The sequence below is a fragment of the Schistocerca nitens genome, chromosome 4 (genome assembly GCF_023898315.1).
Source record: "Schistocerca nitens isolate TAMUIC-IGC-003100 chromosome 4, iqSchNite1.1, whole genome shotgun sequence".
Classification (NCBI taxonomy): domain Eukaryota; kingdom Metazoa; phylum Arthropoda; class Insecta; order Orthoptera; family Acrididae; genus Schistocerca; species Schistocerca nitens.
Genome location: NC_064617.1, coordinates 686,671,732 through 686,697,268, shown reverse-complemented (window position 1 = coordinate 686,697,268; position 25,537 = coordinate 686,671,732). Strand labels below are relative to the sequence as shown.

General features: G+C 43.4%; 1 protein-coding gene across 1 annotated transcript in view; it reads right to left on the bottom strand.

Moving 5' to 3' along the window:
- The window catches only part of LOC126252989 (uncharacterized), a 999,773-nt gene that overhangs the window by 608,493 nt on the left and 365,743 nt on the right, over positions 1-25,537 (bottom strand). The window contains exon 4 of the mRNA XM_049954016.1: positions 9,701-9,744. The gene's annotated coding sequence lies outside the window, so the exon portion shown is untranslated. The remainder of the gene's footprint in view (positions 1-9,700; positions 9,745-25,537) is intronic.

The window sequence follows — 25,537 nt, the reverse complement described above, 5'->3', positions numbered from 1 at the left end:
GTAAGATTGGATGAGCAATTCCGCCTTATGCAAGACACCTTTGGAATTTTGTTTTACCCAGACATGTTTCAGCACTTTTTGTGCTATCTTCAGTGGGTTATTTCATTTCCTTTCTGTAAAACTGTTATTACATATTAACGTTTAGAGCAAAAACATTTGGTACGAAATATTTACGTTTGTGAATGGAGTGATTGTTGTCAAATATTTTACTAAGACCGGATTTCTTGCTTTATCCACATGATTTCAGCCTTACGTTTGCTGAAGATGACATGTTGTTCACAGTTATGATAGCTGCGTACTATTTTAAAGGCCAAACATGATTTGTTGAATTTTATGTTAAGTATTGTTTTTTGAAATTTGATGGTTGTGTTCTGGAATTTCTTGGAGATCTGCGAAGAAAATACCTGGCTTGGCGTAGAAATAATCATCTTGTGTTGTAGTTTTTCTTATTTTCCAAATAACCTATAAAACCAGAACTTTAGACATATTGTAATAAACAACATACCACGCATCAGCTCAGTAATACATATCTCCACTGTGATCTGAAAACAAACCATGTACAATACCTGACAACAATCACTTCCTTAACAAATGTAAATATTTCGTACCAAATGTTTTCGCTCTAAACGTCAATATGTAATAACAGTTTTACTGAAAGGAAATAAAGTAAGTCACTAAAGATAGCACAAGAAGTGTTGAAACATGTCTGGGTAAAACAAAATTCCAAAGGTGTCTTGCAAAAGGCGGTATTTCTAATCGAATTTTCTTATCAAGCACGGAAATAAGAAGAACTACAACACCACAAGATGACTGTTAAGAGTACGAACCAGTGTACTTAGAAGTATTGAGGCAATGTAACTTCCCGCCGCACAAATACCCAGACTATATTCAGTTAGTATCTGAGAATGGAGCACTTAGTTCAAAAATGGCTCTGAGCACTATGGGACTTAACATCTATGGTCATCAGTCCCCTAGAACTTAGAACTATTTAAACCTAACTAACCTAAGGACAGCACACAACACCCAGCCATCACGAGGCAGAGAAAGTCCCTGACCCCGCCGGGAATCGAACCCGGGAACCCGGGCGCGGGAAGGAAACTTTTTCGCGCTGACACACCCCAAAAAAATGACTAAAAGATAAAAGTTTGTCGCTTACTACATTTTCGTTGTTCGTAGAGTAAAACTACCGCATGAAGCATGACGTTTGAATGTATTGCGTCTTTACTACTACCTCCATTGGCAACACATTTTGCAGAGAGTAGTCACCTATACCACTGGATGTAACTGCAAAATTATATGATTGTGCGACACATAGTTCAGTATATATGACGTCATACATAGAGATGCGTGAAACTCTAGCTTTTGCTTAAAGTGGAGCTCAAATTACCGACACTATACACATCCAGTGTTTCATACTGAGAGCGCTTCCCAACTTCCAACACACTTTAAACATAATTCCAAACCTTTTCTAAACTTTTTCTCGCTTACATGCTTAACGTCAAATATTTAATACAGTAACTCATTTATACAGGAATCAAAAGTTTGAAGCTTTTTCATACATGGACGTTCGATTCTTTACAGACTCGGGGGCTTACTGGAAACTCACTAAATGACTATGCCAATAAGTCAGAAAAACTCGGGGGTACATACAGGTTTGGCGCTGTCGTTCTTTGCCGCACCGTTGAAAAACAGCCATCAAATTGCGTAATAAAAATCTAATTTGGAATGCTAGGGATAAAAATCTTGATCGAGCATGTTCACGTGCTTTCAAACTTAACTTGCGGGAAAACTACAATTGTCTAAGACAACGAGCTATTGTGCAAGTGCGTAGTGATTAAGACGATACGTTTGCTGTTGCTCCGCTGTTCTTGTATTCTGGTAAGCATGCGGTTTTGTTAATATTGAAAACAAATACGTACATTATAATTTAAGCAGCTGTAACTAGTGACTACATTTTGATTTAGCGGTTACATTTACATGGTACTGCTACCTTTGTTCTCGCGGTGGCGTCTGTCTGTCATGTGATGGGCTATCTCAGTGTATTTCTCGACTAGAGAACTTCCGGGAAAGAATACTCAGTAATGCGATGGTTTATTCAGAAGTGTATACTGCTGGAAAGAGATAAGAAAAGAGCTACGTAAAATGCCTTTAAACTAGCCGGCGGGTCCTAAGACGTCATCTCCGAATCCGTCTCCGTGCGCTCGGAGATTCGATTCGAGAGTCTCCGCGATGCCCGTTTCACCGAAAGCTCATCACTTGAGTCTGCTGTCGTGTACAGTCTACTACACAAGCGTGGGTAGGAGAGGAAGTACACGTGTTCGCAAGTAAAACAGGATTTGCGGCATTGCCGCTACACACGAAACCATTGGGCATGGTGATTACCTATACATATTGTAAATTGAAGTCCCCGCCGCGTTTTCCTGTCTATATGTGAAGGCTAATCTCAAGAACTACTATAGCGGTTTTATACGGTTTTCACTGATTGATAGACTGATTCATGAGGGAGCTTCGTGTGTACAGTTTGTTACCGCTACACAACAGAAATCATCCGGCTGTAGATACTTAGTGCAACCTGTGCGGAACCAGAGGGAATCGCTAGTTACCTAATATGGAAGGATTAGGTAATAGTGTGTGTGTGTGTGTGTGTTCTCGCGTCCGTCGTAATTTAATATATTATTATTATTATTATTTTGATTGTTGCCGACTTACGTGGTGGGCTTTAATCAAAATATTTCACTCAATTTTGATTTACAATTAAATGCTTTCGTGAAGTTCTCCTTTTTAACAATATTAATCTTAAATTACTTGTTACGTTAATGAATGTTAGACTCGCTGAATCTTAAAACATGAGGATATAAGTTGAACAATAGACTAAATTTCCTCGGCTAGTCAGTTCACTTTAAAGCAAAAATCTTTAGTTATTAATTACAATTACGGCCCACACATGCGCGAGAGTATTTTTTCTTACCTCCGTTAACCATTGCATTGTAGTCGGAGTCCTGCCTCTGGCTCTCCGCTGTTGTACTGGAAATAAGAATCTTAAAGCTACGTATTTTCTGCAACGTCGGGCGGCTGTGGAGAAAAATGTATATTATGTTAATAGCGGGCGAGTTTTTCGCTTCCGCTAATTTTTTATAAGTTAATATCGCCAAGTAATGGCGTCGTTGGCTGCATCGGCCGCTGCGATTGTTGAACTGTAAATTACTCGAATGCAGGTTAATTCAAATAAAGGCGGACATGAAATCGGGATCACCTCTTACAAATTAAAAGTGAACAATGATATTAAATCAATATATTATCTGCTTAATTAGTACAAATATGCTTACATTTGTCAGCACTCGCAAGATGTCCGTCTACACGCAACCAAGACAAGAGAAGAAGTGAAGACGACTAAAAAATTAACAAAAGAGCGTATCTTGTCGTCTCTTTAGATCATTTTGTTATATTTCTTTGCACTCGAAACTTACCCAGAGAAATTATTATTTTACGGGTACATGATAAAAATATATATTCTCTTCTTTATAAATACTGTTTTTTAAGTCTTTTCGTATTATTTCACTGGGGACACTATAGTGTGTGTGTGTGTGTGTGTGTGTGTGTGTGTGTGTGTGTGTGTGTGTGTGTATTTCGATAAAACTTTTCGGAAAATTACTGTTAATTTATTTTAATATATACTCTTTGCTAGTGATTAAATATTTAAATAAATTCACAGCCGTTTTCAAAAAATTTCAGAACCGAATGATATTCGCTATTAGCCTGTAAACACATGTTACCGTGACAAAAAGAATGCACAGTCTGACGCACTTGAATTATTAGTATACATTAGTAGTCTCTTTCCACTAATGTTTTACACTGCAGTCTACCTTGCACAACAACAGAAGCTCCCCTGAAAGGCTGTTCTTAGCTTCGTGGGTGAATATCCAAGTTATTCCGAATTTGAGCTTTCTCATAAGTTACTGACCTAACATTTCTTCTGTTGCTTGTTTAATAAAACAATATTTTTTGTGGTAAGATCCTGAGGAACCTAACTGCTGAGGTCATCGGTCCCTAAGCTTACACACTACTTAATTTAACTTAACTTACGCTAAGGACAGCATACACACCCATGACCGAGGCAGGACTCGAACCTCCGATGGGTTCAAATGGTTCAAATGGCTCTGAGCACTATGGGACTTAACATCTGTGGTCATCAGTCCCCTAGAACTTAGAACTACGTAAACCTAACTAATCTAAGGACATCACACACATCCATGCCCGAGGCAGGATCCGAACCTTCGACCGTAGCGGTCACGCGGTTCCAGACTGTAGCGCTTAGAACCGCACGGCCTCCGATGGGGGGAGCCGCCCCAACCGTGACAAGGCGCCCTAGACCAAGGTATATAGGAAAAGCGGAAAAAGCCCCTAGACCGCGCGTGTTGGCAAAAGACTCCGAATTTAACATGACAACAAGAGAAGTGTAGGTGTTATTCAAAACTCGCCACTCATGAGACGCTCCTGCACGCTTCAGTCACGAGTCGACGAGTAGGAAGCAACCGCGGCGCCACCCTTCTCAGATTCGTCATTCTGGCGAAGTTACAGACGAAGGAGAGAGGCTAGTGTAGCACTGACGTAACAGCAGCGCCTTGGTTGCTATGTTATGCAACCCCCAAAATTCAACTCACACTCGTTCTGTTTCTGATCTCTACATCTGCACTGCAACAGTAGAGAAGAAAAAAAATGGTTCAAATGGCTCTGAGCACTATGGGACTCAACTGCTGTGGTCATAAGTCCCCTAGAACTAAGAACTACTTAAACCTAACTAATCTAAGGACAGCACACAACACCCAGCCATCACGAGGCAGAGTAAATCCCTGACCCCGCCGGGAATCGAACCCGGGAACCCGGGCGTGGGAAGCGAGAACGCTACCGCACGACCACGAGATGCGGGCAGTAGAGAAGATAACAGAAGTATTTGGAGTAATGGGAAGATCCCTGTCAACCCTAATCTTTATTTGCGGTGAATTTCCCTCCTTCTCGTGTATGGGCAGTAGACGTAACTACGATTCAGAGTCTCAATTACAATAACAAGACAAGACAGTGGTCTAACGTAGGAAACGCAAGCAGAAACTTTTCTGTGTGTGCTAGAATTCCGTGCTGCAAGCGTGCAGATACTCATATCGACATGTTCTCTGCCAAAACTGTCGTCAGTACATAGAACGAAGAGGAGAGGCTTTGGTGATGACAACAAGAATTCTACAAATTGTGAAGGTATGGACGTTATGTCTGTGTCTACTGCTGAAGAACTTCACATGTGAATTCTTGCACGACGAAATGCCCACTTTTATCCACCACCTAGCTTACAACAAAATGTTAAATCTATATCTGCTTTATATACTTAACTGCATACTCTTTACCCGAAACACCAGTAAAAATAATCTCAGATATGTGATTCATATAGCATAAAAAGTCAATAACAAACAAATTACAGGTATTTAAGATAAAGTATCAATTAAAAGTGAAAGTAAATAAAAAGCAGGCTATGCTTGGAGACCACCGAATTTAAATTTTAAAATTAGTTTCTGAAATATGATTAAGTGTCTGTAAACATACACTCCTGGAAATTGAAATAAGAACACCGTGAATTCATTGTCCCAGGAAGGGGAAACTTTATTGACACATTCCTGGGGTCAGATACATCACATGATCACACTGACAGAACCACAGGCACATAGACACAGGCAACAGAGCATGCACAATGTCGGCACTAGTACAGTGTATATCCACCTTTCGCAGCAATGCAGGCTGCTATTCTCCCATGGAGACGATCGTAGAGATGCTGGATGTAGTCCTGTGGAACGGCTTGCCATGCCATTTCCACCTGGCGCCTCAGTTGGACCAGTGTTCGTGCTGGACGTGCAGACCGCGTGAGACGACGCTTCATCCAGTCCCAAACATGCTCAATGGGGGACAGATCCGGAGATCTTGCTGGCCAGGGTAGTTGACTTACACCTTCTAGAGCACGTTGGGTGGCACGGGATACATGCGGACGTGCATTGTCCTGTTGGAACAGCAAGTTCCCTTGCCCGTCTAGGAATGGTAGAACGATGGGTTCGATGACGGTTTGGATGTACCGTGCACTATTCAGTGTCCCCTCGACGATCACCAGTGGTGTACGGCCAGTGTAGGAGATCGCTCCCCACACCATGATGCCGGGTGTTGGCCCTGTGTGCCTCGGTCGTATGCAGTCCTGATTGTGGCGCTCACCTGCACGGCGCCAAACACGCATACGACCATCATTGGCACCAAGGCAGAAGCGACTCTCATCGCTGAAGACGACACGTCTCCATTCGTCCCTCCATTCACGCCTGTCGCGACACCACTGGAGGCGGGCTGCACGATGTTGGGGCGTGAGCGGAAGACGGCCTAACGGTGTGCGGGACCGTAGCCCAGCTTCATGGAGACGGTTGCGAATGGTCCTCGCCGATACCCCAGGAGCAACAGTGTCCCTAATTTGCTGGGAAGTGGCGGTGCGGTCCCCTACGGCACTGCGTAGGATCCTACGGTCTTGGCGTGCATCCGTGCGTCGCTGCGGTCCGGTCCCAGGTCGACGGGCACGTGCACCTTCCGCCGACCACTGGCGACAACATCGATGTACTGTGGAGACCTCACGCCCCACGTGTTGAGCAATTCGGCGGTACGTCCACCCGGCCTCCCGCATGCCCACTATACGCCCTCGCTCAAAGTCCGTCAACTGCACATACGGTTCACGTCCACGCTGTCGCGGCATGCTACCAGTGTTAAAGACTGCGATGGAGCTCCGTATGCCACGGCAAACTGGCTGACACTGACGGCGGCGGTGCACAAATGCTGCGCAGCTAGCGCCATTCGACGGCCAACACCGCGGTTCCTGGTGTGTCCGCTGTGCCGTGCGTGTGATCATTGCTTGTACAGCCCTCTCGCAGTGTCCGGAGCAAGTATGGTGGGTCTGACACACCGGTGTCAATGTGTTCTTTTTTCCATTTCCAGGAGTGTATTTACCGTTTCATGCCAAGAGACATAGAATACAAACAGGAAACTATATTTCCAGTCCTTTAAGTTCATGTACAGATCTTCCCTGTCTCTCGCGTATTTCCCACATAAAAAAAACACCAAAAAATAACATCTTCTGTTTCTCAGTCGCCTCAGTCGCAAACATTGTGTGAATCTGCAGCAGTTAAATGACATTCGAATAACTGATGTAATGGCTCGCCGACGTGCTTATCTGTTGCAACAGCAGGACTGCAGCGAAATGTTTCGTTGGGTCGAGGCGTAACGCTGATCTTTGAATTTATTTGACGTCTCCCAATTTTCTTTCCATGTGTTTTTTATATTGGTACACACGAATTGCAACAGATTGGTAAACAGCATCTTGACATTAAGAGGCCTCTCAGATGTAACAGTCTCCCTTGTCAAACTATCCGAAGTTTCACTATTACATATTGCTACATGTATCTTGATACACATGAAATAAATGTATTTATTTCTTGGGATAGCACAGTGTGCCGCGTCCATATATCCTTCACGTATTTACTGGTACGTTCTGAACAGTTTTACTATTCGACTGCAGTGCACTTCTTGCTTCTGACAGTATCGAAAATATATCGTCATTTGAGCAGATTTGTAGGGCGTTACCTTCTACATGGCAATACATTCAGACCTGTAAATGTATGATGCTGGACGAAGTCTGAACTTCTCCTTTTCCGTGTGTCCATTTGTGAAACACTGGAACGCGCAGTCCACAACAGCTACTATTCTACTGTTGGATCCACCAGTATGAAATGTGGATGCAAACGTAGGCGTAGATTTCCATCTACATAAGTTGCAGCCCGCTGGTAAATATCGTTGCGTTATGGGACTACACACCGTTTCACCCAACTTGACTACGAAACAGAGGCTTCCAATTCCGTTACTTTTATGACAGAACGTCAGAACAGCAGACTGTATTTGTGTAATAGGTTAAAACAGCTACGATGCATGTTGTGCCCGTTGGACTGTTCGAGCAATTCTAAAAATTACTCTCCTCGTCAGGTGCGCTGAGGATGCTAGCATGGCCTTTTCGTTATCAGTGTGAGAGGCTACCTCTCTTTCTAACCAAAATTACTGCATATTGGTTTGACTACTACAAACATTGAAGCCGATGGTTCCTCCAATATTGCAACCATGTGAAGGATAACAAAAGGTCGCCTTTTGGCGTGGAACGTACACATAAATATGTTTACTAACAATTAGATAATAATCTGCATGTTTCACTTGTAACTTTCGACATTATTCACTGTTAAACATATTGCATCAACTGAATTGTTCAAGTAAATACTGGGCTACATGCCGGCCGTTTGCACAATACCTTTCATTTAAATCAACATTACATTAATTCCAGTTTTATTTTTATTATTATGTATTGGCTAATACACACAAGGTCTTATTGCGGAAAGTTTATTGCTTTTATTATCTATCGACGCGTTTGCTAGACGGCAGAGTATTTTAAAAGCTGCATAATTTTCCTGTTAGTGTCTCGTAGCCAGATCATGTCATAAATAGTTGTCAATTTTGCTTTATACTCTAACGTTTTAAGGTGGCTTCTGCTGTTTCCAGATTGCAGCTGACTCGCTGCCTACTAACGACTAACTGCACAAAGGAACGAAGTACATTTGTTGTTAGTAACATTAATTGCTTAAGCAGCTGTTCACAAGAGGTTTGAATCTGTTCTATATGGTCTGACGTGCACTTTGAACGTTCTTTTTTACTTGACGTATTTCCTTCTTACTGATGAAAGTACACCTTGACTCGTGCAGAGCTGTATTCACGCTGCTTTTCCTAAATAAAAAGATTTCCATATCCAGAAAACTAATTAATAACTCGTGTCGAATTTTCATTTATACCGCTTCAGTAGCTGTGTGTCTGATGCATATATTTCGTTTTCTTACGCCATTTATCGGGTAGCCAGGTCATAGGATTTTAAAACAGAGTTCGTTGATTGGAGCTAGTGAAGTGCGGTGCCAAGAAGAACAGGACTTTTGTTCAACACGAAATCCGGAATACGTCTAACAATGAACTGAAAACAGGAAACCGAGTAAGCAACTACTGCATGAACAGCATAGTGATCTCATTATTGTGTTAATGAGAACAACCAAACGGTAATAATTGATTCAGTCAGTTGCAGTTACGGTTGCATTATTATTCTTCCATTTCTTTCGAATGAAAAGAGCAACCGTGTATGACAACAGTTAACACAGTCCGTGGCTGTTTTGGCTATATTAAATCGTTTTTGTTGAGTGCACTTTGCTAACGCCTGTCGCGACTGTTATTGCCATTCGGAGATTTGCTTTTTATTGAGTGCCAATAAGCAGCTTTTAGTTCAGTTTTTCGCCATTGTATATGAATAGGCGTTTCCTTAATTGTGAATTTTGTGTCTGTATCAAAATGCTGAAACGATCAGTGATGTGGGAACGGAGTGTATAAAAAGTGAGCCTCAAGATAAGGCCAATACGATATACAGAAAATGCAAGGATGATTCATATTGATTTATGTTAGTTAAAGAAATTCAGAAAAGTAAATGATGACATATTTCTCGCGAAAAAAAGACAAAAAATGCTTCCGACAAGTCACGGTATATGTTTAAAAAGCGAGCGATTAAATCATTATAAATTAAAAAAGTACCTTATATGCTTTCTGTTAAAGTTACCTCAGAATCTGCCGAAAGAGAATAATCTCGTTGATGGTCGGAACCTGCGGGAAGAGACGGAAACAGCTTCAATAATTTTACAGAAAAAAGTAATTTTAATTTTCAAATAAATTTTTAATGTAGTGCCAGTTGATAACCTTTAAAAACCAAACAGAAATTCATATTTATGCCAGAAGTATGAACAATTCGTATTTAAGTAAATAAATACATAAATTCTGAAAATACTTCATTTGTACAAATATACTTATTATTACTTGAAACAAGATACATCATTTGTATTTAAAAAATTGTCAAACACAGTCATGGTTAATGAAAAGCCTGCAAAAGTATTTAAGTGAAATCACTCAAACCAGGAGAATGAGTGAAAAACATTCATACAGCGGAAGTCTCCGCAGAGAGTAGCTTCATTCGGTTGTTCCTATCGACGGAAAAACTGACTGAATGAAAAGAAAGAATCGACTGGCCAATCGATTGTTAAAACTAGTCGCATGTCCCATCGCTACATTATTGTAGCCGTGGTAGATACAAAATAACACCCTCCACCATAGTACAATTTTGCATGCCTACTAACTCAGATGATGAACAGATTCAAAAAATATATTATGAAATAACAACAATTATTCAGATAGTTGCAGGAGATGAAACGTTTAATTGTGATAGGCGCTGGCATTTGATAGTAGGAAAAAGAAGAGAAGGAAAAACGTAGGAGAACGTGGACTCGTAGAATATGGCACAGATAACGATTTAATCATTGGTGATACTTGGTTTAAGAATTATGAAAGGATGTTGTATACGTGGAAGGGATCTGGTGACACTGACAGGTTTCAGATATATTACATAATGGTAACACAGAGTTTTAGAAATCAGATTTTAACCTGCAAAACTTTTCCAAGGGCACATGTGGACTCTGATGATAATTTATAGGTTATGAAATGCACATGATAACTGTAGGAACTGTGGAAAGGAAGGCAGTTAAGGAGATGAGACCTGAATAAGTTAATAGCACGGAAGTTACCGAGAGTTTCAAAGAGAGCATTAGGCAACAAGTGATTGGAAATCGGGAAATAAATGCAACAGAAAATGAGTGAATAGCTTTGAGAGACGAAAGAGCAAAGGTAGCAGAAGATCTAACAGGTAGAAAGAAAAGACCCAATAGAAATTCTTGAATAACACACGTGACATTGAACTTAATTGACAAAACGAGTTAATTTACAATTTCAGCAAATGAAGCAGGTACAATGGGAAAGTGCAAAATAGCTAAGTAGGAATGATCTGTGGAGAAGTGCACAGCTGTAGAAACATGCTTGACTATGGTAGAGATAGATGCAGCCTGTAAGAAAATTATAGTGACCTTTGGTGAAAAGAGAAGTGCCTGTAGAGGTACTAAGAGTTCACATGGCACGCTACTACGCAAAGAAGAGAAAGCTGAATGGTGGATGGGTTATACAGACGGGCTCTGAAAGGAAAATGAGCTTGAAGAGAATGTTACAGAAAGGGAAGAGGTAGCAGTTGAAGGTGACAAGGGATATTAACTGTGAGAAGATGTAGACAGAGCACACAAAGACCTAAGTCGAAACAAGGCCACTGGAGTAGACGAAATTCCCTCAGAATTAATGACATCCGTCTGAGAACCAGCTTTGACAAAACTATTTCACCTGGTGTGCAAAATATATGAGACAATGAAAATACCCTCATGCCTCAAGAAGAAGGCAGGTGCAGACAGGTGTGAATTTTACCAAACTACGAGCTTAATAAGTCATAGTTGCAGAGTAGTGACACTATCTACAGAAGAATGGAAAAATTGGTAGAAGCAGACCTCGGGAAATATCGCTTTAGGTTCTACAGAAACGTAAGTATTCGCTATGCAATACTGACCTAACGACTTCTAAGACAGACAGACTGAAGAAAGGCAGTCCTACGTTTGTAGCATTTCAGGATTTACAGAAAGATTTTGACATTGCTGACTGGAATATAATCTTAGAAATTTCAAAGGTAGTAAGAATTGAATGCAAGGGACTAAAAGTTACGTACAAGTTGTACGGAAACCAGACTGCAGTAATTAGAGCAGAAGGACATACAATTGAAGCAGTAATCGAGAAGGGAGTGAGATAGATCTGTAGCATATCCATGGCGTTTTTAGATCTGCACAGTCAGCAGGCATAAAGGAAACCGAAGAGAAATTTCGGGACAAGAAGTAAAAACTTCAAAAATTTACCGATAACATCGTAATTCGATCAGAGACGACAAAGGACTTGGAGAGACAGCTGAAGAGAATTGATGGTATCTTGAAAAGGAGTTACACAATGAACATAAATTAAAGTAAATCAAAGGTAAGAAATTAATAGAATTAAATCAGTTGATGCTGAGGGAACTATATTAGAAAACGAGGCACTAATAGTAATAGGTGAGTTTTATTGTTTGGGCACCAAAATAAGTGACGATAGCCGACGTAGAAAGAATAAACTGGAGATCGGCAATCACAACAAAAACATTTCTGCAAATGAAAAATGTGTTAACGGCGAACAGAAGTCAAAATGTTATGAATTCTTTTTCTGTACTTATTCGTCAGGAATGTAGTCTTGAACGGAAGTGAAACGTGGACAATAAACAATTCAGACAAGAAGTGAATAGAAAGATTTGAAATGTGTTGCTGCAGGACAGTGCTGAAGATTAAATGGGTAGATTGGGTAAATTACGAGGAGGTACTGCATCAAATTGGATAAAAAAGCATTTTATGACACAACTTGGCTTGTTGATAGGACACATCATGAGGCTTCAAGGAATAATCAATTTGGTAATGGAGGGAAATGTGTGTGTGTGTGTGTGTGTGTGTGTGTGTGTGTGTGTGTGTGTGTGTGTGCGTGAGTGCGTGCGTGCGTGCGTTTAAGTGAGTGTATGTGTGAGAGAAAGAGAGATGGGTAAAAATTGTAGACTGATTCCAAGGCTTGAGTTCGATAACAGGGTTCAAAAGTATATAAGCTGCAATAGCTATGCAGATATAAAGAGTCGTGCACAGAATAGACTACCGTGAAGAGCACCCTCAAACCTATCTTCGAACTGAAGACCATAACAACAAAAGGCCATTAGCAGAGAAAATTATTCCCTTTTGATCAACATTAAGACGAGATTTTATTTGTATTCAAAGTGGGTGCTCCTCTCAGTTACTGAAACCCAAATCGTACTGACACAAGACGAGTGCGTGCAACGCTGTTGTTTTCATAAAATAATTGTGAATTGTACGAATATCTGGAAACTATATCTTGAAATTTAAGTCAAATCTGCATATTACAGGAGTTTATTTTCCTTGTATGTTTCATAATATTAACAACATATTGACAGAGACAAAATTATCTAACTATTCAATTAAACGACTAAAGAGACGCTAACACTGTGGTACGTACCAAAATTTATCTGGACATGATGATGCCAGAGAAATGCTGATGCTGCTGGCATCGAAATATAGCAATTACAATTGTCTGAGCTCCGGAGGTTGGCTTCAGCGATTCCAGGAACGCTGATAGTGGACTGAGGATCCTGATGTCAGCGAATTTCTGGCCAGAACTCTTAATGATCCTCTATTGTCCGCTTAGTCGCAAGCAAATGGAAAAACTAGTAACTACAGCATTCTGTTTGATTTCCACAGACGTTCAATTTCAGTGCTATGCACTGCCTGACCAAAAATGTGAAGCACCCATACGGCAAGGAGGAAGCGAAATGAAATTTCGCATTTTTATAGGGTATGTGATATTATTTCGGTGATCACAAAATTGATTTAAGTTTATAAAGAACTTTGCAATATTAGCTAACTTATAAGTGCGACGTTGGACCACCTCTGATCTGAATACACGCACCGATTCTATTGAAAAGGGTGACATAAAGACGTTGTATCCTCTCCAGAGGCAACCTGGCCCACAGATTTTGTATGTGCTCCTTGATATCGTGGATACTGCTACTGAGATGGACTTGATGTCCAAGCTGGTCCCACACAAGTACTATCGGAGCTGTAGGGCTCTTGTTGACCAGTGGAGTACCTCTACATCACGTAGATGGTTCAGAGCGATACATGCCATGAACGAAAGATCATTGTCCTATTGAAAAATGGCACCGCGATATTGTCACATGTAAGACAACACAGGAGGACGCAGGATGTCACTGACGTCCCTCTATCAGCACCAGCCATGACCTGAAGTCATACTCAATGGCTCCCCAGATATTGATGCCAGGAGTACCACTACTGTATCTCTCCTGAACACTGGAAGAATGCTATTAAGGCTTTCACGATCGAATGTTTCAACTGCTGAGAATTCTTCCCGGTTGTATGGCCGAGGTCGATGGACCCGCAAGGATGTGTCTTAAGTGTCTGCCTCTTTTTAGTTGCAATTAATGGGCTCGCTGCAGCGGTGGGGACGTCTGTCTCAGCTTCCTTGTATGCTGACGACTTCTGCCTCTACTACAGCTCCACCGCCATTGCAAAAGGCGCAGTCTTGGGCTGTAGCGCATGGCTTCCAGTTTCCGGCTGCCAAGACCTGTGTTATGCATTTCTGCCGGCGTCGCACTGTTCACGCTGAGCCACGGCTGTATCTTGACGGCGAACCTCTTGCAGTGGTGGAGACGCATCTGTTTTGGGGATTGGTTTTTGACACGCGGTTGACTTGGCTCCATCATATTCGGCGGCTTAAACAAATGTGCTGGCGGCAACTTAACGCTCTTCGTTGCTTGTGTCACACCAGCTGGGGTGCCGATCGGTCTACCCTTCTACGGCTGTACCAGGCGTTAATTCAGTCCCGTCTAGATTATGGGAGCCTGGCTTACGGTTCGGCGTCACCTTCCGCGTTGAGGTTGCTTGACCCCATCCTTCACAGCGCGATTCGACTCGCCACTGGAGATTTCCGGACAAGCCCTGTCAACAGGATACTTGTGAAGGCTGGTGTCCCTCCACTGCGGATCCGGCGCCACCAACTACTTGCTGCTTATGCTCCACATGTTTGTAGCTTGCCCGGGCATCCCAATTACCGTCTGCTGTTCTCAAACTCGGTCGTCCATCTTCCGGAACGGCGGCCCCAGTCAGGGTGTACGATCGCGGTTCGCGTCAGGGCACTTCTCTCTAGGCTTGAGGTTTTCCATCTTCCGCCTCTTTTCCGGGCTCCTCTACGTATACCCCCGTGAGGTGTGCCCCGCCCATGCCTTCGGCTCGATCTGGCACAGGGCCCGAAGAACTCAGTCCCTCCTGAGGCCCTCCACCGTCGCTTTCTTTCAATACTTGCTTGCGTTTCGAGGATCTGACGTCTATACCGACGGTTCGATAGTTGCTGGTCGCGTCGCTTATGCTCTTTCTGTGGGGATCATTATGAACAACGCTCGTTCCCGGATGGCTGCAGTATTTTCACTGCATAGCTGGTCGCCATCTCTCGCGCCCTAGAGCATATCCACTCCTGCTCGTGCGAGTCCTTCATTATCTGTAGTGACTCCCTGAGTTGTTTACGAGCTTATCGACCAGTGTTTTCCTCGCTCTCATCTGGTGATGGCTATCCAGCAGTCCATCCATACTCTTGCCCGTTGCGGCCGCTCCGTGGTCTTTGTGTGGATTCCGGGTCATGTCGGCATCCCAGGAAATGATCGTGTTGACGTGCTGTCCAGACAGGCTGTCGGTGCACCAGCGTTCGTGATTGGCCTCAGGTCAGTTTTGCGGCAGAAGGTACTTGGCACCTGGGATGAAGAATGGCGCACCCTGTCTTCACCCAACAAACTTCGGGCAGTCAAGGAGACTACTGGTGTGTGGTGCTCCTCCTTGCAAGCCTCCCGCAAGGACTCAGTTGTTCTCTGCTGGCTCCACATTGGACACACCTGGCTGACACATGGTCATCTCTTGCGCTGTGAGGACCTACCTCTCTGTCGCTGTAGATCAGTGTTGTCAGTGGTCCACATCTTGTCGGCCTGTACGTTTTTAACTGCACTCAGGCAGACGTTTGCGCTGCCTGATAAGCTCCCTGCACTTTTATCGGATGACGCTGCAATGGCAGACCTAGTTTTGCGTTTTATTCGTGCAGGAGACTTTTATCGCTCGATCTAAGTGTTTGTGTCATTTTTGTGTTGAGTCTGGTCTTTGGCATATGGTTTTAGATTGTGGTTTTTAGTGTGTTTCTTGGTGGTTGGCTTTTCCTTTTTGTTTCCATGGTCGGGCAACCACTGTCACACTCGATTTGTTTTAATTCCTTTTGTCTGGTCTCTGTGTGTGCCTTTCTGGTTCTGTGTCGTCCATTGTCATCTCCGTTGTTTGTTTTTACTCTTTGTGGGTGTTTTAAAGTTCGTGGGACAAGGGACCGATGGCCCTTGTAGTCTGGTCCCTTCAATCCCACAAACCAACCAACCAACTGTGGTCGATAAAACTCTTCTATCCCTGACGTTTGGTCCAAGGCTGCGTTGGACATCTTCGGAGGTACGCTGGTCGGCAAGACTCAGCACAACCAGGAGTACCTCCGAAGATGTCCAAAGCAGCCTTGGACCAAACGTCAGGGATAGAAGACTTCCACGGTCATATAACCCGGAAGAATTCTCAGCAACCGGAAGAATTCTCAGCAACCGGAAGAATGGACCTCTCCCAGGTCGCCACCATAGCCACCGACGATGGTCGTACAGGGGAGTACAGAGCCATGGTTCATCGTTGAACACAATGTGACGTCATTCATCAGCGGTCCGTGCCTCCCGGTCATGGCACCACACCAAACACAGCTGTTTGTTTTGTGGTGCCGGACAGCAGCCTACGCGTGCGATGGTAATTCCATAGTCTGGCCGCTTCTGGTCTCCGATCAATGGTATGGGATGACACAGAATGTTTCAGGGAGTCCATTCCTTGTTTTCCGATGGCAGGCACATACAGGGTGTTTCAAAAATGACCGGTATATTTGAAACGGCAATAAAAACTAAACGAGCAGCGATAGAAATACACCGTTTGTTGCAATATGCTTGGGACAACAGTACATTTTCAGGCAGACAAACTTTCGAAATTACAGTAGTTACAATTTTCAACAACAGATGGCGCTGCGGTCTGGGAAACTCTATAGTACGATATTTTCCACATATCCACCATGCGTAGCAATAATATGGCGTAGTCTCTGAATGAAATTACCCGAAACCTTTGACAACGTGTCTGGCGGAATGGCTTCACATGCAGATGAGATGTACTGCTTCAGCTGTTCAATTGTTTCTGGATTCTGGCGGTACACCTGGTCTTTCAAGTGTCCCCACAGAAAGAAGTCACAGGGGTTCATGTCTGGCGAATAGGGAGGCCAATCCACGCCGCCTCCTGTATGTTTCGGATAGCCCAAAGCAATCACACGATCATCCAAATATTCATTCAGGAAATTAAAGACGTCGGCCGTGCGATGTGGCCGGGCACCATCTTGCATAAACCACGAGGTGTTCGCAGTGTCGTCTAAGGCAGTTTGTACCGCCACAAATTCACGAAGAATGTCCAGATAGCGTGATGCAGTAATCGTTTCGGATCTGAAAAATGGGCCAATGATTCCTTTGGAAGAAATGGCGGCCCAGACCAGTACTTTTTGAGGATGCAGGGACGATGGGACTGCAACATGGGGCTTTTCGGTTCCCCATATGCGCCAGTTCTGTTTATTGACGAAGCCGTCCAGGTAAAAATAAGCTTCGTCAGTAAACCAAATGCTGCCCACATGCATATCGCCGTCATCAATCCTGTGCACTATATCGTTAGCGAATGTCTCTCATGCAGCAATGGTAGCGGCGCTGAGGGGTTGCCGCGTTTGAATTTTGTATGGATAGAGGTGTAAACTCTGGCGCATGAGACGATACGTGGACGTTGGCGTCATTTGGACCGCAGCTGCAACACGGCGAACGGAAACCCGAGGCCGCTGTTGGATCACCTGCTGCACTAGCTGCGCGTTGCCCTCTGTGGTTGCCGTACGCGGTCGCCCTACCTTTCCAGCACGTTCATCCGTCACGTTCCCAGTCCGTTGAAATTTTTCAAACAGATCCTTTATTGTATCGCTTTTCGGTCCTTTGATTACATTAAACCTCCGTTGAAAACTTCGTCTTGTTGCAACAACACTGTGTTCTAGGCGGTGGAATTCCAACACCAGAAAAATCCTCTGTTCTAAGGCATAAACCATGTTGTCCACAGCACACTTGCACGTTGTGAACAGCACACGCTTACAGCAGAAAGACGACGTACAGAATGGCGCACCCACAGACTGCGTTGTCTTCTATATCTTTCACATCACTTGCAGCGCCATCTGTTGTTGAAAATTGTAACTACTGTAATTTCGAAAGTTTGTCCGCCTGAAAATGTACTGTTGTCCCAAGCGTATTGCAACAAACGGTGTATTTCTATCGCTGCTCGTTTAGTTTTTATTGCCGTTTCAAATATACCGGTCATTTTTGAAACACCCTGTATGTGCTTGGTGCACAATAAGGCGATCGTCCCATCCCTCGTGTGGATCAGACGTATTCGGCTGGAACTTTGGTCACGAGTATGTCTGCCCTCACATTCCCATGTAGGCCAACATCAGGCCACTGCCACACCCGAATGCCCCACAAATCTGTATACTGCACGATTCACCTAGTCGGATAAATGGAGGCCGAAATGAGGCCCCTTTCAAACTCAGCCAGGTGCTGATAACGGTGTCTGACAAGAGTACACAGCATCTCCGTGTCCTTAAAAGTGATCACTGAACATCTGACGCTTTTTACGCCTCTTATATATCCTACCGGACTTGGTAACAACACTAAAAACGAACAATACGAAAGCACTTTGTTGGTCGTTTCAACTGTCACAGAGAATTGGAACTCTATTTATATACCCGTCGATGGTGCGTATGTGCACGAACTTACATTGACATCAGACCATGTCTTCTACGTGCCTTATTTTTTTGTCAGCTTATGTATTTTCTACGTAACAGTTATTTGTTCTGACAGTTACTGTGCCTTGACCTTTAAAAGGTGGTCTTTCATTACGCAGATCAGAACGTTATTTACAGAGGCACTTACGAAAAGTAAAGCCATATGGCATTTACAACAAACTCCGCTCTGAAAGCCTTGATCCGATGGCCGGTTGTAACAGCGTAGCCGTACACGTGAGAACTTCCGCTGGAGATGTACAGCATCTAGCATACCTCGCAGGATTTCGAGATCTCACGTGAGGTCTTTTAAAGATGTCCCTCGCACAGCATAAGATAACGCTTGTTTCTACGAAGTGGTGCTGCAACAACTGTTTGGATCGTATGAAAAAATGGGTCTGCATTTCGGTAAAGAACACATAGGTTTTGTACCGTGGGATACAGTGGTACTGAGTCCTGATGAGGTATTTTTGTTGTGTGGTGGTGGTAGAGTTTACTTACAGTGTGAGTGCGTGTGTGTGTGTGTGTGTGTGTGTGTGTGTGTGTGTGTGTTCCATTTACCTTGCACACCGCTTCCTTGCTTTAAGTTATCTGAACGTTTTATTCGCCGGGAGAAACTCAGCTTTTAAAAATATGTTACTTTTGTTAAAAGTTATGATTTAACACATGTTGATTAACATTTCTAATAAACACGGAAAAAATTTAAATAAACGAAACTGTATTGCTACTAGTAGGATACAAACCAATGACGTTCGAATAAAAGAGCTTTAGCTACGCACTCAGCTCGCAATTACTGCATTGATAATTTTTAAATCTTTCGTACTGAACAGTGCTCGGAAATTAAAAGGTTCGCGAGTTTTTTTGAGCATTGCGTTGTACAACTTTAGGAAACTGACGTCCGGCCACTGAACTTCACATGCTGTAGGTATGAACAAACTGGGAGAGGGCGGAGCAGTCCGTAGGGTTATTTATTACGGCTATTCCTTCATGAAAATTTAACTGCCGTCTGGAAACTTCATCGTATAACTTTCTCTCACCAGTTTTGTGAAACTTCAGTCATCTGCGTATTTTATTTTTACAAGTTACATAGAGCTTCTTAATTTCTCATTTATTCATATTCCACTGATAAATGACTGGTAACACAAATAATTTAACATGTTACTCAGCTCATAACAGAACTTTAATTAACTTTGTTGATATTGTATCATAGCCACTAATATATTTTGTTTCAAAGAGCTTGTACGGTGAACATTTATTCTACTGGCGTGGGAAGTGTTATTTTCATATTCCTTAAGTTATTTGTAGTGGGTGGTGTGAGACTCTCGATGGCAACATCTACTGAAACTGACAATCTCAGCTTCTCAGTAACAGTTATGAAATGTTTTTTTAAAAAGTTTTGCATTACTGAACATGGATGTTGCCAATGTATCATTTACTCTTAACGCTATCTGTTCCTCTTTTTCTCAGCCTTCTCGTTCAGGATATCCATATTGTCTTTATTTTGTTACCTGATGTGATTATCCTTTTCTCTTATGCATTTGTTTTCAAATTTGTATTACTGTTTCCAGTATCAATATCAAACCTATGTCTGACAGATACAGTTTCCTTTTTGTCTTACAAGATATTTTCTTTCATTGAGCAATCTATGGCTTCTTCGTAGAGTTTGGTCTAATCTAGGTTACAGTATCGCTCAAATCCCGGAGAGCTGCCAAGAACGACGACAAAGATTTGTTCGTGCAGTAGAATATAAGGAAAAGGTCTTGGATCGTGTGAGAGAAAATTCATCGATAATTAGTCTCAACGTTCCCGTAAAACACACATTCCGACGGACGTAGTGTGGAGTGGACTGGTGATGCTCCAGTTACACCCTGGTTAATCAAGGTGGTAGGCAATGGGGCCAAATGAGTTTTGAACGATACCTACAACTATATGCCAATAGCCACTTTACGTTGTATGGCAGACGGTGATTCTACTACTACAATAATTCCTCCTTAACCGCCCCCCCCCCTCCCCGCCCCCTCCTGCTTTGCCCCTTTCTCCACTTCTCCCGCCACCTTCCCATAATCCATTCACGACTAGAAATTAGACTGAACGACATACCTCTTTCTCTTAGTGGCCCCGTCGTGTAATGTATATGGGAAAAAGTACAATATTACCCGACACTTCTTGGAAAGTACGCTCTGAGTATTTTAACTTTAAGCCTGTCCGCGATGTACAACGCTTCTAGGGTCTGTCACTAAAGTTTGATGAGGACTTCCGTACCAGTGTCACGCTTACTAAACGAACCTGTGACGAAACACACCGCGCTTCCTTAGATCCCCCCCCCCCCTACATTTATATACGGTCCAGACACATTAATGTGACCACCGCCTGCATTCGACGTCAACGTGCAATAAGCACTTTCAGGCGGCAGGTGGTATATAAAGCATGTCGGGAGAAGCGGAAAACTGTGCAGTTATTGTCTTAATGCGGAAACGGACCAATTTATCTGAAGACCGAAAAGGCATGATCATTGACTTTTGGCGCCAAGGGTGCAAGCATTTCAAATGGTTGGTTCAAATGGCTCTCAGCACTATGCGACTTAACTTCTGAGGTCATCAGTCGCCTAGAACTTAGAAATAATTAAACCTAACTAACCTAAGGACATCACACACATCCATGCCCGAGGCAGGATTCGAACCTGCGACTGTAGCGGTCGCTCGGCTCCAGACTGTAGCGCCTAGAACCGCACGGCCACTCCGGCCGGCTGCAAGCATTTCCGAAAGTGCTAATTTTGTAACCTGTTTCCGTACTACCGTGGTTAAAGTATAAAGTGTGCATGCAAAATGGCGCTATCCGAAACCAGCACCGATGTAATTGTGTTGTTTGTTGTTGTTTTTTGGGGGAAGGAGACCAGACAGCGAGGTCATCGGTCTCATCGGATTAGGGAAGGACGGGGAAGGAAGTCGGCCGTGCCCTTTGAAAGGAACCATCCCGGCATTTGCATGGAGCGATTTAGGGAAATCGCGGAAAACCTAAATCAGGATGGCCGGACGCGGGATTGAACCGTCGTCCTCCCGAATGCGAGTCCAGTTTCTAACCACTGCGCCACCTCACTCGGTGTAATTGTGGTGTACCGGGGGCCATAGATGACAGGGGAAACGACGGCTGCAGAGATGTGTACGAGCGAATAGACTTGCAACTGTTGAGCAGCTGACCTCCCAGATGAACCAAGGGGCTACCAACAATGTCTCCTCAACGACCGCTAGTCGAAAGTTGCTGCATATGGGCCTCCGTAGCAGGCGCCTCGTTCATGGAACTATGTTGACTGCTGATGGAGTCTGTAATTTGCACGCCTATACGGCAAATGGACGTCCACAGAATAGCGACAGGTGGTTTTATCGGATCAATCACCTTTTATGTTCCATACGAGAGATGGCCGTTGGCGTACACGGCTTGAAACGTCTGAAAACAAACACTGTGCAACAATCGTCGGAAGGGACCAGGTCGGAGGAGGTAGTTCTATGGTCGGGGAATGTTTTTGTGGCACTCCCTGGGTGGTCTCATCATTCTGGAAGGGACATTGGATCAACACAAGTATGCATGTCCACTCCTACATGCAGTTTGCTTTTCCTCGGCACAGTGGCATCTACCAGCAGAACAACGCAATGTGTTACACAGCTCGGAGTATACGTGCGTGATTAGAGGAGCACCAGGATGAGTTAACCGTACTCCCCTAGCCACCAAACTTCCCGGATTTAAACCTAATAGAGAATCTGTAGGACCTACTCGATCGGGTCATAATCTCACTGATTCTCTTCATGCATGTCTCGCAGCGGTCCGCTCTGTGAAAGGTGTTTATTCAGGCTTTTGACAGCTGGTCAAATTAATGTAACAGGACAGTTTATTAATCCAATCCAATGAGTGTCACAGGATAATCACCAACACTCAAGAATCGGCACAACAAATGTTTTGTAAGTCATTTCTTTCGTGGATGCGGCCGAGCGGTTCGAAGCGCTTCAGTCCGGAACCGCGCTGTTGCTACGGTCGCAGGTTCGAATCCTGCCTCGGGCATGGATGTGTGTGATGTCCTTAGGTTAGTTCGGTTTAAGTAGTTCTAAGTTCTAGGGTACTGACGACCTCAGATGTTAAGTCCCATAGTGCTCAGAGCCATATGAACCATTTGATCCTTCTGCTTATTTATGCGCCGCCTGTTACATTTATTTACGTTGAGGCTGAAGCATCAGTAAGTACACAAAGCGAGTCCTTGCATTTCACTACAGTTTTCTGGCGTTGCAACTTTACTATAGACAGCAGCATCATCTGCGCGAACATCATCGCGGGACTCCGACGTTATCCGCTAGGCAATTTCTATACACTGTATGTTGTAAACAGAAACGGTTATATGGCACTCACTGAGCCACTCCTGATATTACCTTTACATCTGTTCATTTCGTCCTGTTAAGAACGACGTATTGTGTTCCACGTGCTGAAAACCCAATCACAAATCTGGTCTTATACACGGGTAAGTTTTATTTTTACTCATAAACGACGGTGCAGAAATGTTGTGATCGCTTTCGGGAAGTCAAAGAACACGGCATCAATCTGAGCGCCTTTGTCTACTGCGACTGCATCTCACGGGCGACCATAACGAGCAAAGTTTCAAAAGATCGGTACAATGATTCCTGTAGAGGCAACTTGCGTTCTCCAAAAAGGACGTGAGTACAAAAGCTGAGGTCGCGCTGGAAAGCAATGTCTCCGAACTTTTTATCTGAAAACTGTAAAAGCTTTTTAAATGAAAAAACGTTATTAACATTCTACATCTTTACTCTTCCTGTGTAGACATTTGGAGCTCTCTGCCTCCAGAGCGCTTCGCTTTGGAGCGTGTAACATGCCGGTGAGTAACGTAACTATGTCGGTGCGTGAGAAGTAGCGTCATGTAAAAGAGTTTGGAATTCGAAGAGTCCGTCTTCGTTCACTGATGGAGCACCTCCTCCTTCTGCAGTTTGACAATGCCAGACGATACACGAACGCTGCGACATTTGCAACAATCCGACGTCTTGGATTCACTGTCATCGATCATTCTCCATACCGTCCCGACTTGGCCCCATCCGGTTAAATCTGTTTCCAAACATTAAAGAACACGTCCGATGACTTTACTTTCATAGTGATGAAGCGGTGAAAGCAGAGGTGCGGTTGTGGCACCGTAAACAAAGTCAAACATTCTACAGTGACGGTGTAAACAAACAGGTCTCTCGTTGGCAGAAATGTGTGCGTCGCCAAGAGTACTATGTCCAGAAATAAATATGTAGACAACAAGAATAAAGATGTGGAATGTTAATAAAGTCTGTTTTATTCAAGAAGCTTAAACAGCTTTTACATAAAAATATTCGGAGGCATTACTTTTCAGCACGGTCCGTATTATAGAGAGAGGTCAACAAAAACAGCATATTGGTATCTGCGTCTGTCAGACGACCCCTCTTGAGAAAGAGCATGACTTGCGTCTTTTCGCAATCGCTTGGAACCCTTCGTTGCTCCAGCGAACTACGAAAAACTGTTATTAGAAAGGAAACAAGTTCTTCCTCATAACCCGCACAGAATCGAACAAGTACCTCACCAGATTCAGATGCCACTGTGGTTACTATCGACGGCTTGCAGTTAAAAAGTGACGGAATGGCCACTGCCATTGTAATGTGGGTAATAATTTCAAATAAATGCAGTTTTCGGCTATCCAATGGCACACACCTGATATCCGATGGTTGCGTGATTCTGCTCTCAAAAGGGAGGAGATTGTCCCATTTAAAGGTTGAGGGCAGACCACATGGCTACTACAGAACGGAACATTTGTTAAGATTAATATCTTCTCCGAATTGCGATTACTGTACAGCTCAAGATGGTATACAGCATATTTGTACTAAAGTGTGTACAATACAGAAAAAAGAAAAGAAAACTAAAAGCAAAATTGCAACACGAAGAACTCAACAAATCGTTGGTTACTTCTCATTCTGATCGTTTCTCAGTTCTTGGAACTATCATATCTATAGGTGTAGTTATAAGTTCATTAGACTTGCGGCGTTTTTCCACTACGGAGATGTGTAGGAATATTTAGCGAGCAGAAAAATGCTCCTGTCGTAGCACAAAAGGGCGAATATGCTCCTCTTTAAAAGAATCTGACAGAAAAGCGAGGAATCAGATGACTCATTCTGATTTCCTCACCAAAAATTTTGATATGCGAACATATTTGCACTCTTTCAACAGAGAATATTCTAAATCCTTTTGCTCAGCCTCTCTTCGTAGTTAAGCCTTCACACTCAGCATCTCCCTCTCACTGCCACTGTCTAATATGTTTCTCTCCCACTGTCTCCCCTCTCCCCCATTGATTTACGACATCCCACTGCCACTGTCTCCTCTCTCACTTACACTATCACCTTTTGTCTTCCTTTCCCACTGCCACTGTCTCCACCATACTAAAGCAGATCAGAAACTGTGGGAGCGGTTGGAAGCAATTTACTTTACCCTATACCCACGTCTTTCAAGGGTCTAAAATGCGCCCTCCGCTAAACCTACGTCTTAAAGCTCTCCAATATCGAGGGTCCAACCGCCCCCCCCCCCTCCCCCAAGGCTGTGTATGGTCTCCACCCATCTGCATTTTTGATTTCCACTGTCTCCTCTCTGCTTTTATATCCACCCATATCTTATTCGGTTTTACTTCCACTGTCTCTAATTGAGAATCAGTATACCCCTCCCTTTGGCTCTCCACTACTATTGTTTCATGTACCTCTGTTTCTCTTTCACTGCTACTTTCTCTCTTTCACCATAACTGTCGCCCCTCTGTTTCTTTCTCAGTGGCACTGTCTCTTCTCTCTGCCACCTTCACCGTCTAGAATACTCTCCTCCAGCGTAAAAAAGCAGGATTATATCCGCAATCCAAAATTTTTGGTGAAAAAGGCGGAATTAGAATTCAGGCTGCTGGTTCCCCACTTTTCTCTAA